Source organism: Antennarius striatus, chromosome 7 (assembly GCF_040054535.1).
Source record: "Antennarius striatus isolate MH-2024 chromosome 7, ASM4005453v1, whole genome shotgun sequence".
Classification (NCBI taxonomy): Eukaryota; Metazoa; Chordata; class Actinopteri; order Lophiiformes; family Antennariidae; genus Antennarius; species Antennarius striatus.
The window spans coordinates 3,097,335-3,109,905 of NC_090782.1; positions in this window are offsets into that span (position 1 = coordinate 3,097,335).

Here is a 12,571-nt window from a genome sequence, read left to right on the forward strand (position 1 = left end):
TGATGACCTTGCCCTTGAGAAAAATAGGACAGGGTCAAATTTCAACTTTTGTACACTCGGGAACCAAATAGGATAGAAAGAAGAGGGAGAAGGCCACTGTTTGTTTCCTGCCATGTGGTTTGTTTCCTGGCCAGTCGTGGAAGTCCAGCTTCAACTGTTCTCAGTTCTCTGGTGCGGTACAGGTGGCACCAACAGTTCTTCAACAGATACCAGCTCACAATAGTCCATGACTCAGAGACACACCTATGCACAATTGGAAGAACACCACACCCTGCCTGTGTTAATGCCAGCCGATGCAGTGAAACATGCTTGGACACACAAACAACACCTCAGTCAATCATTTTAATGGTGCAAGTAATCAAAGAATGATATATGTGAACATCCAATCCCACATAGATTCTTTCTCTCTTAGTCTATAGCATTTTTCACCAACTGCGTCAGACCAAACAGCAGTCGCTTGCATTTAAATATCACAAATAAGCAAATGAAAAAAAAAAATCACAAATGGAATATGACTTTTTTACACCCTAGTCTGTGTTACCAACAGAAAACACAGGGCTCACAGTCCCCAGAACCTGCTACCCCCACCCTCCATTAATCATCAATCGTATCAATCAAAAAACTTTTGGGACTTATTTATTCTATAACCACTGTTTATCAATAAATTAAAAAATTCATTTCAGTTAAAGTACTAGATTTTAGTGAACGAATATTCATATTTTCTGTAAATAGAGACTTGTTATATTCAACTGAAAGCAATAAACAATAAAAAATTGATCACTTTTACCTCATTTCATAAATCAATAGAAATAAGTTCAGTTCCCACATTCAACAACACACGGTGACTAACCTTGATTAGCAGTGTGTCATTAATGAATGATGAGTGTGTGCTTAGAAAACAGAAACTATGACTGCTGAAAACAACATGTTAAATCAATGAGTAAGCATGTTATTTCTGGTAGAAAATAAACTGACTTACAAATTAATGTCACAACTACCACTGAGCAAGAAAAGATTTGTTATCTAATCTTTATTAATCATTATCTCATCCACTTCATGTAACATTGGCAGCAGTAAATTACATCCATGAATGATAACGGCTGTTGTCTGCCCTTCATGTTTGATTGTACAAATGAATAACGAAGGTAAAATAAGTAGTAATAATTTAAGATGATGGATGGCAGTAGATTCTCATGGAGGTGCTGGACAGCCAAAGCTTTCTGGACATGTCTGTCTGTGTCCTCGCTGTGGCCCGTCCCACTGACAGCAGTGTCTCTACTCACCGCTGTCAGGGTAAAACCGGCTCCACCAGAAACTGTGTGATCCGATTCCACTGAATCCAAACACATACCCCCTCCTCCATGGACGGCCCCTGACATCCCAATTGATATGACTTTTATAGGAAATGACAGATTAGAACCACAGACTGCAGTTGGATGTAGGTGCTGATATCTGGACCAAATAACAATGCAAGTTTACTTCACTGCCCTGCAGCATAAGTTGTCAGCATAAGCCTATTTACGAGTATTCTGTGTATGTTCTTTCAGCATGGTTTCTGCTGCTTTGGGATTTTCATTGGAAATTCATTAAATTTTATTTCAGAAAGGGCGGCAAAGTGGGTCGCGCTGTCACAGTACAGCAAGGCATGTCTGGGTTCAAGTTTTCCTCTGTGCAGTTGATATGTTCTCCCCATGTCTACGTGGGTTCTCTCCAGGGTCTCCAGCCTCCTCCCACCTCCAAAAACATGCCCTACATGTGAAATGGCCAGTCAAATTGTCTGTAGGTGTGAGTGTGTGCGTGCCCCCGGGACCCGCAATAACGGAAGAAGTTGGTAATGAAGATGAATGAATGAATAAATTATTTCATAAATTCATGAACAGGAAAACAAGTTACAGAAAAGTAAATATGTATTGTTAAGTAAATGGTGTGTCTTAGAGACAAGAAATGAAAGTAAGGAAGGCTGTTGTGGTCTTTGTCACCAGGCCGTGTCCTTCACATTCCTGCCCCCATTCTTGCATTTACTGAGAAGAAATGTGACACTTCACTCATGAAAAGCTGTGGCAACGTCATGTGAGACATTCACAGCCCATGATGCTCACGGAATACATAGGAGCCGTTTGAATTGTCCTCACTAGCTTCTCTGATCATTTAAGGAAAAGTCAGTAATGGCGAAAAATGCTCAGTGAAATCATTTACATGAATAGGGATGCATTATGTCACACCGCTTCTCACCTGTCGTTAGGTTATGTGTATGGAGAAGTCACCTGGCTATAAGTTCAACAGGAAAAGTCTCTTCAATCTGCACTCAGTCCTGAGCACTCTCCTACATTTGTCACCATCTTTGCAACAGCTTCATCAGTCATCACTAACTTGTTAGGATGTGTTTTTCTGTTCTGTGTTTTTTGTTGTTCTTTGTGCCCAGGTGGTCCCTGGGTATTTTCTTCCATCTATCACTGACAGTCAGATGAGACTGAACACAGACTTCAGGACTGTTCTGTTTAATTAGACTCAACTAGACTGACAAACTATAGCAGTACATCGACATAGGAGCTATTCATCCATCCATCCATCCATCCATCCATCTTCCTCCGCTTATCCGGGGTCGGGTCACGGGGGCAGCAGCTTAAGCAGGGAAGCCCAGACTTCCCTCTCCCTAGCCACTTCATCCAGCTCCTCCGGTAGAATCCCAAGGCGTTCCCAGGCCAGCCGGGAGACATAGTCTCTCCAGCTTGTCCCGGGTCGTCCCTGGGGCCTTCTCCTGGTAGGACGTGCCCGGAACACCTGACCAGGGAGGCGTCCAGGAGGCATCCTGACCAGATGCCCGAGCCACCTCATCTGGCTCCTCTCGATGCGGAGGAGCAACGGCTCGACTCTGAGTCCCTCCTGGATGACCGGACTTCTCACCCTATCTCTGAGGGAGAGCCCGGACACCCTGCGGAGGAAACTCATTTCGGCCGCTTGTATCCGGGATCTTGTTCTTTCGGTCACGACCATAGGAGCTATTCAGCATACAAATTATTTGAGATATGAGCTGTTGCTCCGTCCATATTTTTGCTCAACATGTGAGTTATGCTTCAGGACACCACCACTAGCTGGCAGATGGATACAACATCAGCTTAGACCACATCTTGTTCTTTCTAACGTGTTGGCGGATGGATACAATGTCAGGTGAGACCGGATCTCGTTGTAGTTCATGTAGCTCGTGTGTTCTTGTGACTTTTGTGTTTCTATCCATACTTTGTCATTGTTAATGTAACTTATCCTGTAACAACAGGACCAAAAGATCTGTTTTCATCTGATGCTGGCAATATGTTTCACTTAAATAACCTGAGAGATAGTTTAATGTTCATGGTTCAGCTGTACTTAAGAAGTGTCCAACTGCTAGACAAAACCACACTGTCTGGATGAAAATCTAATAAATAACAGTTGTATTTAGTCCCTTTATTGTTTATAGATGTTTTCTTTATCATCTGTGATTCTCTTTAAAATTAATTAAACGTATTTAATTTATTTTAAAGACACTGACATATCATTGACATAGCAATGCCAGAATCAAATCTGTGGCGACTTCAGGAGGACCAAAGCCTTTGTACATGGGTCACATTTGAAACAGCAGCACAAACATTCAGGATGTATTCATTGTCTGTCATTAGGGTCTGAGGCACAGCAGAGTCTAACTTTAATTACCATTATCATTATTTACTCATCTGTGATGACACGTAGATGCTATGAAGCTTGTAAAATATAAATAGACTCATTTGCTAGTGCGGGTTGTTTGAAATGGACACACATATTTGAACGATAAGACAGTGTGTCTATCACACCCAATGTGAACTGTTCTATGTAGGCACATCTTTCTGTCAGAATAATGTGGCCACAGTGCACCACCGAACTTATATTAGGTTTTCACTGGTCATTGGTGCAACAAGATCTTCAGCGTGTTTTATATGTACCCCTGCTTCAAACAGCATGCAAGATGCTGCTTCATCTCACCCACATGCTTCGAACATCCTAAGACCCACAGCTAGTTGTTTTTTGTTTTGTTTTGTTTTTTCCATAATAGATGCACTAAGACAGACAGGATAGCTTCTAGTTTAAAAATAATTAGTGTTTAGTCAAGAGGTATTTATGCTTAAAAATGAAAAGGTTCCAGCACATATTCTCCTCAGAGCCCTCAACTTTTGCATTTTGGTTGTCATACAGAGAAACAGGGTACAACCAGCAGCAGTAACAGCAATTATTCTGATCATGAAGTTGTTTTTGTCTCTTCAGTAATTATGCCCATAAGAACATGTTGGTACAGATCATCAGAGACAGATCATACAAATTACTATTTTATAATACATGCTAGGACTTGAATCAACAGTTGGAACTGATCTTTTTAGACACTAAGACTTTATCAAACAGTATGTAGTAGCTGTTAAATACTGACGCTGTGAGGACAGTTTTTAGATAAAACCAGCTAGTGCTTTGGTCTATGAAAGTAGGTCAGAGCACTTTTATCTTTGACCTATGCAAGTAGGTCAGGCTAAAATTTTGAATTCAGGGGTGTCATGGGATGTTGCAGTCTCTGATTCTTGTTTGTTGCTGCTCAGTTTCTCATGACAGAAAATGCACAATCTCCACCCTGTGGTGAAAATTAATAACTACATCAAAACTGCACTGCTGCTGTGAAGCCCATCTGAAGTGCAACAATTGCATTTAACAGGCCTCTTCTCTGTCTGTTTTTAAATCTCGTGTGAAGACCTACCTCTTCTCCTTGGCTTTTAACATCTAGATAGACACCAGATTTTATTTTGTCTTATCTTTTTTATCTTACTTTTTATTGCTCTGATTATTTGCTTTTGTTTTTATCCATATTTTATGTTTTATGTTTTTAATTGATTAACTTTACTTATAATAGTTGAGCCATTTTGTCTTTTTTCTATAATGTTTGTTCTTTTTTATTCATTCGCCTGTACAGCACTTTGGTCGACTGCGGTTGTGGTAAAGTGCTCAACAAATAAAGTTTGGATTGGATTAACTGTGGTAAAAAACATGTCCTAAAATGAATAATACATAAATCAGCATCTGAAACTATAAAATTCATAAATATGCTGGAGGAGCTGATCGGCATGTGTAGCGACTTCCAAACCAATAAGTCGCTGAGAGGCTGTCGACGGGGCCTTCCTTTGTCAGACGCGCTTCCAGGCAAAAATCACCACGATACATAAAAATAGGTTTGATCCTTTATTACCTAAAAAAGAATAATCAACTCATAAAAACTGTTCACATACTCATATAAGTGATCACAAAGTCGTAGCGATAAAAACGTTGCGTGATGTGTTGCGTTTTGCGGGTGCTTGCGTTTTGCGTGTTGCAGCGGTCAACAAAAATACAGCAACCCCGCTTTGTTATTGGACGATCCAGACAACTGCTCTTTGTTTTAATCTGAACCTGACGCACAAATCCTCGTCTGTCTGGAAAGGTTTGAAGGACTTTTCCCATGACCCAGGAATTTCAAGGAGCCGTGTTGTCCATAATGAGCACTATATCTCCAGGGACAATATTACGCTTCACTCTGGTCCATCTCTGACGCTCCTGTAGCTGTGGTAAGTATTCTTTAACCCACCTTTTCCAGAATAAATCTAACATGTATTGCACCTGCTTCCATGGCCCTTAACACTTTCGCCATTTTGCAGCCTGGAGAATTCTTCTGGAAACTTCTTCCTCTGGCAGAACCTGATGGTCTCCAGTTCAGCCTTCTCCAGTTCCTCCACTGACAGACAACTTGGAACTATCTTCCTCTTGAAAGCATCAATATCTTCCTCTAAAGAACATCTTTGTTGTATCACATCCAAATTTGACTGTGAAAGTTCAGTGTTCAACTGTTTCCTCTTCTTGCAACAAGCCAAGAGCCAGTCCTTGAATCTCAACATCCAAGCCACGGATCTTTTCAGACCAGTCCAAGATGAAAAGTAAGTGATCATGCGAGTCACAGCATCACTCTCTTCTCTGGCCTGTACAGCATTCACAGCAGCAGCTTTCCTGATCTCAGGGTCATCTGGTGGAAGCTGATGAACATCCTCAGGATTAACAGGCCACATACACTCAGGTTGACAGAGAAAAGGCGGACCCAAAACCCATGTTAGATTCTTGAGGAATGCATCCACTTTCAAACCTCTAGAGGCTACATCGGCTGGGTTGCTTGCGGTGTCGACATACCTCCATTGAGAAGACTGTGAGACCTTGAGAATTTCTGAAACTCGGTTGGCAACAAAGACTTTGAACCTGGAAGTCTTGTTTTGATGTATTTTAGCACGGATGCACTGTCTGTCCAAAACACAGAATTGTGAAGTTCCATTTGCAACTCTCTCCTCCACAAGACATCAATGCGGTTTGCCATGGTGGCAGCAATGAGTTCTATACGAGGGATGGTAACAGACTTAAATGGAGCTACCCTAGCCTTTCCCATGACAAAAGCACTGTGTACTTGTGAGTGTCTGCTATGTAACAGCAGGTAAGTCACTACTCCGTAGCCATCTTCACTTGCGTCACAGAAATGGTGCAGCTGTGCCGTAGTTGTTTCTCCAAAGTCTGGTGGTTTCAGGCATCTTATGATGTTAAAATTCTCTAGACGGCAGTTCCTGCAGCCAAGTCATCCATCCATGAGCAACTGAGTCAGGTATGATGTCATCCAAGCCAAGTGATTTCCTGCACAGGTCCCTTAAGATTTTCTTGGCAGGCAACACAACAGGGCTCAGGATTCCAAGAGGATCGAAGATGGAGCTGACAGTTGAGAGAATTCCTCTCCCGGTGAGTGGTCTGTCCTTAATGATGATCTTGAACTTAAAACTGTCAGACTGAATGCACCATTCCACACCAAGCACTCTCTCCAACGGTAGCTGATCCTGATCCAGGTCCAATCCTTTTGTGTCCTTAGCTCTGTGACTTTCAGGTATTACAGTCATAACCTCACGTCTGTTACTTATCCATTTCCTAAGCTGGAAACCTCCCTTCGCAATGATGGAGACAAGGTCATGATAGAGAGATACAGCTTTGTCTTCTGAAGGCACAGACACCAGACAATTATTGACATAGAAGCAATGTAGGACCTTATCAATCACCTCTTGGCTGAACTGTTCTTTATTATCTTCTGCACATTTCCTGAGAGCAAAGTTGGGGCAGCTGGGAGATGAAGTCGCGCCAAAGAGATGCACCAACATCCTGAAGTTGCTGAGTTCTTGATTTAAAACTCCCATCAGGCCACCAGAGAAACCTCAAGAAATCGGCATCTTCAGCTGGCACCCGTACCTGGTGAAACATGGATTCAAAGCTTGTTCCTTTAGTCCCAGTGCATGGCTGTTGCTTGAGTTTGTTCACACCTTTATTTAATGTTGCTGAGGGAACATCCTGGATATTTCAAAACACTGGGTCAGTTAAGATTTTTACTTGCCTCTCAATAAAATTGGTGATGTCACTGAATGTAGGTCTCTGATTGCGCCTCTCTTGCAACTCACAGGCAACAGTTCTCCACTTGTCTCTGAATTTGTAAGGTAACTTCTTTATAATGGTGAGCATGTTGGCAGGCAGATCTAGCTCATGCAAGTATTCCACCTCTTCCATGGCATTCGAGCAACTTCTGAGGAAAAGACTGTAGTCTTGGAGAGCCTTTACGTCCTCTGTTTCGATGGAAGGCCGAGACAGAGCCCTTTCCATATATGCAGAAGCTACTTTCTGCTCATTTCCAAAATGCTCCCTTAGTAGAGCTTTAGCCTTAACGTAGCCTCTCTCTGGGTTCAAGTGCTGGCAGCTTTAACTAGTTGCTTAGGATGTCCTCTAGTGTACTGCTCCAAGAAATAGAGTCTGTCGCTGTAGTTTTCAGTGTTTCTTTCCACACCATTCTCAAAAGCTTTAAAAAATGCATGATATTTCAATGGATCACCATCAAAAATTGGGATCTCTCTCTTTGGTAACGATGAGAGGCATTGCTGCTGTATCAGAAGGGTAGTTATTTCATTTTGTTTTCTCATAATTCCCAGCATATTGTTTCGATCCTCATTTCGTGATCTAAATCCAGCATTCCATACATCTCCATTTTGAGTTTGGGTGTTCTCATTAGCACTGTAATTCACTGAATATTGTTTTGGTTGGTTAAGTGACACAGGCTCAGAATGGATGAAGTGAGGTGCAGTTTTCTCTTTAGGCCTTACTCCTTGGTCCATATAATCATGTTTAATTTCCTTTTGGTTCAGTGACATTTGTGGAATAAAAGAATTTGTATTCGCATTGAGAGCTTTATGGCTTGATTTTCCCTTCTCCAGGTAAGAGTTCATTCCATCAGAACGCTTCGATAAGGAACTCTTTCCACTTCGAATGCTCTGAGATTGTAAAACGTTTAACTTAGCCATGTGCGCTGCAACATCTTCATCCAAATTAAGCTGCTCTTTCTTTCTCCTCAGACGTTCCTCTTGTTCCTCCAGCTCCTGTTTGTTCTTAAGAAGTTTCTGTCTTGCCATTAAAGCTGCCAAGTCAGCCTCAGCCTTAAGACGTGTAGAAGAAGCAGTAGAAACAGTTGACTTTCTTCCAGTAGAGGAGGTTTTGCTTCTCACATTTGATATACTGTCACTTGGTTGTATGTTGTCTTTGAATGTCCTCTGTCATGATTATGGACACAGCCTGAGTTGGTGTTAGATGTTCATCCTCTGTTGGATAAGGAAACACTCCTTCTCTAATTACAACAGGATCCGAATGTCCAAAGTTGATATTTTTTTGTGGTTCTTCAGATTCACTTAGCCACTTTTTAAGCTCTTCTTCAAATGCGTTACTGTATTCCATGATGTTGGCAAACCATTCGTTTTGTTTGCTTTGTTCATCCTCAGGCAGCAGAGGAATCAACACATTATGTGATGTGATGTTTCACAAAGTTGAATTAAATTCTCAAGATGAGGTTGAACATGTGAAACATTTTCCCTGCTTTTCAAAAGTGCTTTCATTTCAGGTATGAGCCCTTTTATTTTAATCACAGTGATTTTGCGTTCATGCTGAAATTTTTCAAATTTATTTGCCCAGGCCTTGGCTGTGAGCTTAGTTTCTCTTTTGCCACACTCCATTTTAACACCAGCTTTCGTTTTACTAATTTTCATAAGTTTCACTTTGACTTTTTTTTCAGTTTGTACCTTTTCGATTTATATTTATTTTATTTTATTCAATATATTTTTTGTGCATTTAAACCACATTCGCAGACGAAAAATGAGGTTCATGCAGTAATCATCATCCCACACAGCAGGAACGTCAGAGCGACAGAACGGAGGTTTGTTTGTGTGCAATAAACAGACAGGATATGTGAGGCATGTCAGTGCACAAACTGTATTCAGGACTCGCGCCCGAGAGCAACAAATACACTTCCTCCTTTTCTGTTGGGCTGTACCATTTACTGTACGTGTAAACACTGGGGGGGAGCTGAACCTATAGAACTGTCCCATAACATCTCCCCTTTTTTTTTGTAAACAGCAGTTTAACATAGCCCAAAGTGCAACTGATAATTTAACTGTATTGTAAAATGAAGTCAAGTGAAATAAATTCCAAAAGTTTTCCTTTTTTTTTTTTTTAAACAACACCCCGTATCAATACCAGTCTATAGATTCAGTCTGTTTGGCACCTTCACCAGCCTGCCACTGGCCGTCCTGTGCCACGGTGTGGGCGGGGAATCACCCATGGGTTGGTGATGAGCACGCCGCCTTGGCGGCCTGGTTTTCTGGGCACGAGTGCCACACTCCACAACCTTATCCACTGCCTCTCCATGTGAACCACTGAGTTGCTCGATAGGCGGGCTGCTTTGTCGCTCACCGTGCTGCTCAGAGTGGCACCCTGGTCCTCCTACCTCTGCTGGTCGCAGGTCCACTCGGTTCCGCCGGTAGTATGTCCCTTCAGCATCTACCAGGTATGATCTGGGACCCATCTGCTGCATACAAACTCCTCTTCTCCGCCTGCCCGTCCTGTCCCCGGGCAGAGGCTTCATTCTAATGTCCTGTCCAATGCACAGCTCAGGCAGGTCTCTGGCTGACTTGTCATACCAGAACTTAGCTGTCTGGTGCTTGACCCGCCGTCTGTCTGGGACTCCAGTGACCACGCTCGGCTCCAGTAGCATGTCAGTCACCGGGAGCGGGGTCCTCAGTCTGCGAGACATCAGTCTCTGTGCCGGGCTGCTGGACATGCCCTCCGTAGGTGTGTTCCACCACTGCAAAATAGCCAGCCACGGGTCGTTGCCTGCACAGGCCGCCTCCTTACACAGGTTCTTTACTATTTTCACAGCTGACTCTGCTTTCCCATTAGATTTCGGATGTCTGGATGAGGACTTGACATGGTCAAAGTCCCATTCTTTTGAAAACCGCCTGAATGTTTCACAGTCAAACTGGGGCCCACAGTCTGTTATCACCCGGTCAGGCTGCCCATGCCTTGCAAACTGGGCCTTGCATCGCCGCACTGTGGTCTCTGCAGAAAGGTCTGGGAGCAATTCAATTTCCCAGAAATCTGAGTAATGATCTACAAATAGCAGAAAGTCTTTGCCTGCCTGTCTGAAGAAGTCCATCCTCACAATCTGCCACGGCTGCGTAGGGAGTGCATGTGACATCACTGTTTCACGCTGCTGCTCATGTGAGTATACATTGCACGCTGAGCACTGGCTCACGTCCTTCACCTCCCCGTGCATTTTCGGCCAATACAGGGTGTCTCTAGCCTGTCTATAGCAGGCATCTCCTCCTACATGACTGGCATGAATGCGTTTCAACATTTCTGCGGACAGCGATTTTGGGACTATGACTCGCTGGCTCTTGAAGAGCACTCCATCTTGTGCATTGATCTCATCCCTGATTGACCAGTATTCCCTGATGGCCAGAGGGGTATCCTCCCGGCGATCTGGCCATCCCTGGAGCACTGCCACCTTCAGCAACTGAAGAGCTTCATCTCCCTCAGTGTGTTGTCTGATCTGACTTAAACGCTGACTGGTAACATTCAGGTAGTCAGCCTGGTTTATCTGTTCTGTATCCTCCTGCGCCCTCTGCAGGCTGCAGACGCTGTGTTTTGTGTATCTAGTGTCAGTCCTCTGTGGTGGAACCGTGGCTCTGCTCAACGTGTTACTGATGCGCATGTCTGGGCCTGGCTTGTATACTACCTTGAGGTTGTAATTCTGGAGCGTGAGCAGCATGCTCTGGAGACGCTTGGGGGCGGTGAGGAGGGGCTTGCTGAAGATTGAGGTAAGAGGCTTATGAGACAGTTCTATAGGTTAAGCTCCCCCCCCCCAGTGTTCTTACACTGTAAGAAAGCATCACGTGCATCCACAAGGATGAAAACACGGGCCTTGGGCAGTTTGTGTAGAACATCCTCCAGTGTTGGCATTATGTAGCGAGACCTCTTCAAAGCTAGATTTAATGACTTGGGGTCTATGCAAATCCTCAGTCTCTCTGGCTGCCTGACTATAACCATGTTGCTAACCCACTCGGTTGGCTCGGACACTGAGGCTAGTTGTCCATCTCGCTCATGTTTGTCTAATTGAGCCTGCACTGGAGCTACATCTTTGTCTAACTCAAAATGAACCTCCCCTGGCAGTGATTCAACTGGCGCATTGAAAACATTGTCATAAGTGCGGATAAAGTGCTGTCTAATTAGAAGCTCTGAGCTGCTGTGTCCTACCATAAGTAGCTCCTCTGGTATGGTGAAGTGCATCAAACCTAGACACTCACTGGTTTCACCTGACAACAGGGGTCTCTGTGTACTCCTCACTATCTCAAAGCTCAGCTTGTGTGTTTTCTCTCCCACTACACACTCTGTTTTGAATATGCCAATGGATTGCATTGACTGGCCTGAGTACAGTACTAGTTTGGTTTGGCTTGGCAATAGTTTAGCATGGGGTGCCAGTCTCCTCATATCTTTTATGCTCATAACATCACAGGTTGCCCCTGAATCTAACTGGCACCTCTGAGACCCCCCATTCATTTTAATATTAGCAAACCATTTTTTTCCACATCCCTGTACTGCCCCTATACTCTCTGTGGGGTATATATGTGCCTCATGGTTGGGCGGGTTCATGTCCTCCGGATATTAAGTGTCAGCTGTCTGTTGGCCTGGCCCTTTTTCATGCACATTTTTGCAAAGTGATTTGCTATTCCACAATGGTGGCAGTTCTTGCCATATGCAGGGCAAAGTTCATGTCCGCGCCTGTGCATGTTGCCACAGAATCTGCATTTTGCGTTCTCACTCGTGCCAGGTGCTTGATTCTGAGACCTGTCATGGCGGGTCTGCCTGGGTGCAGCATGCGTCCGACGGCTGCCCGTTGCGTGCACCGTCTCAGTAGGCCTGTCCTGTGTCATTGCTTTCAAGCCCATATCCGTCATTTCTGCAGCTCGGCATATTCCTATAGCTGATGCGAGTGTGAGCTGTTTTTCTCTGAGCAGGCGCCGGCGCACAGCCTTATCACACACACCTAGCACCAGTCTGTCTCTTATCAAATCCTCTTTAAGGTCTCCATACTCACAGGAGGCAGCCTTCTCTCTTAGACGCGTTACGAAGATGTATCTCTCGAATATAACGTTCC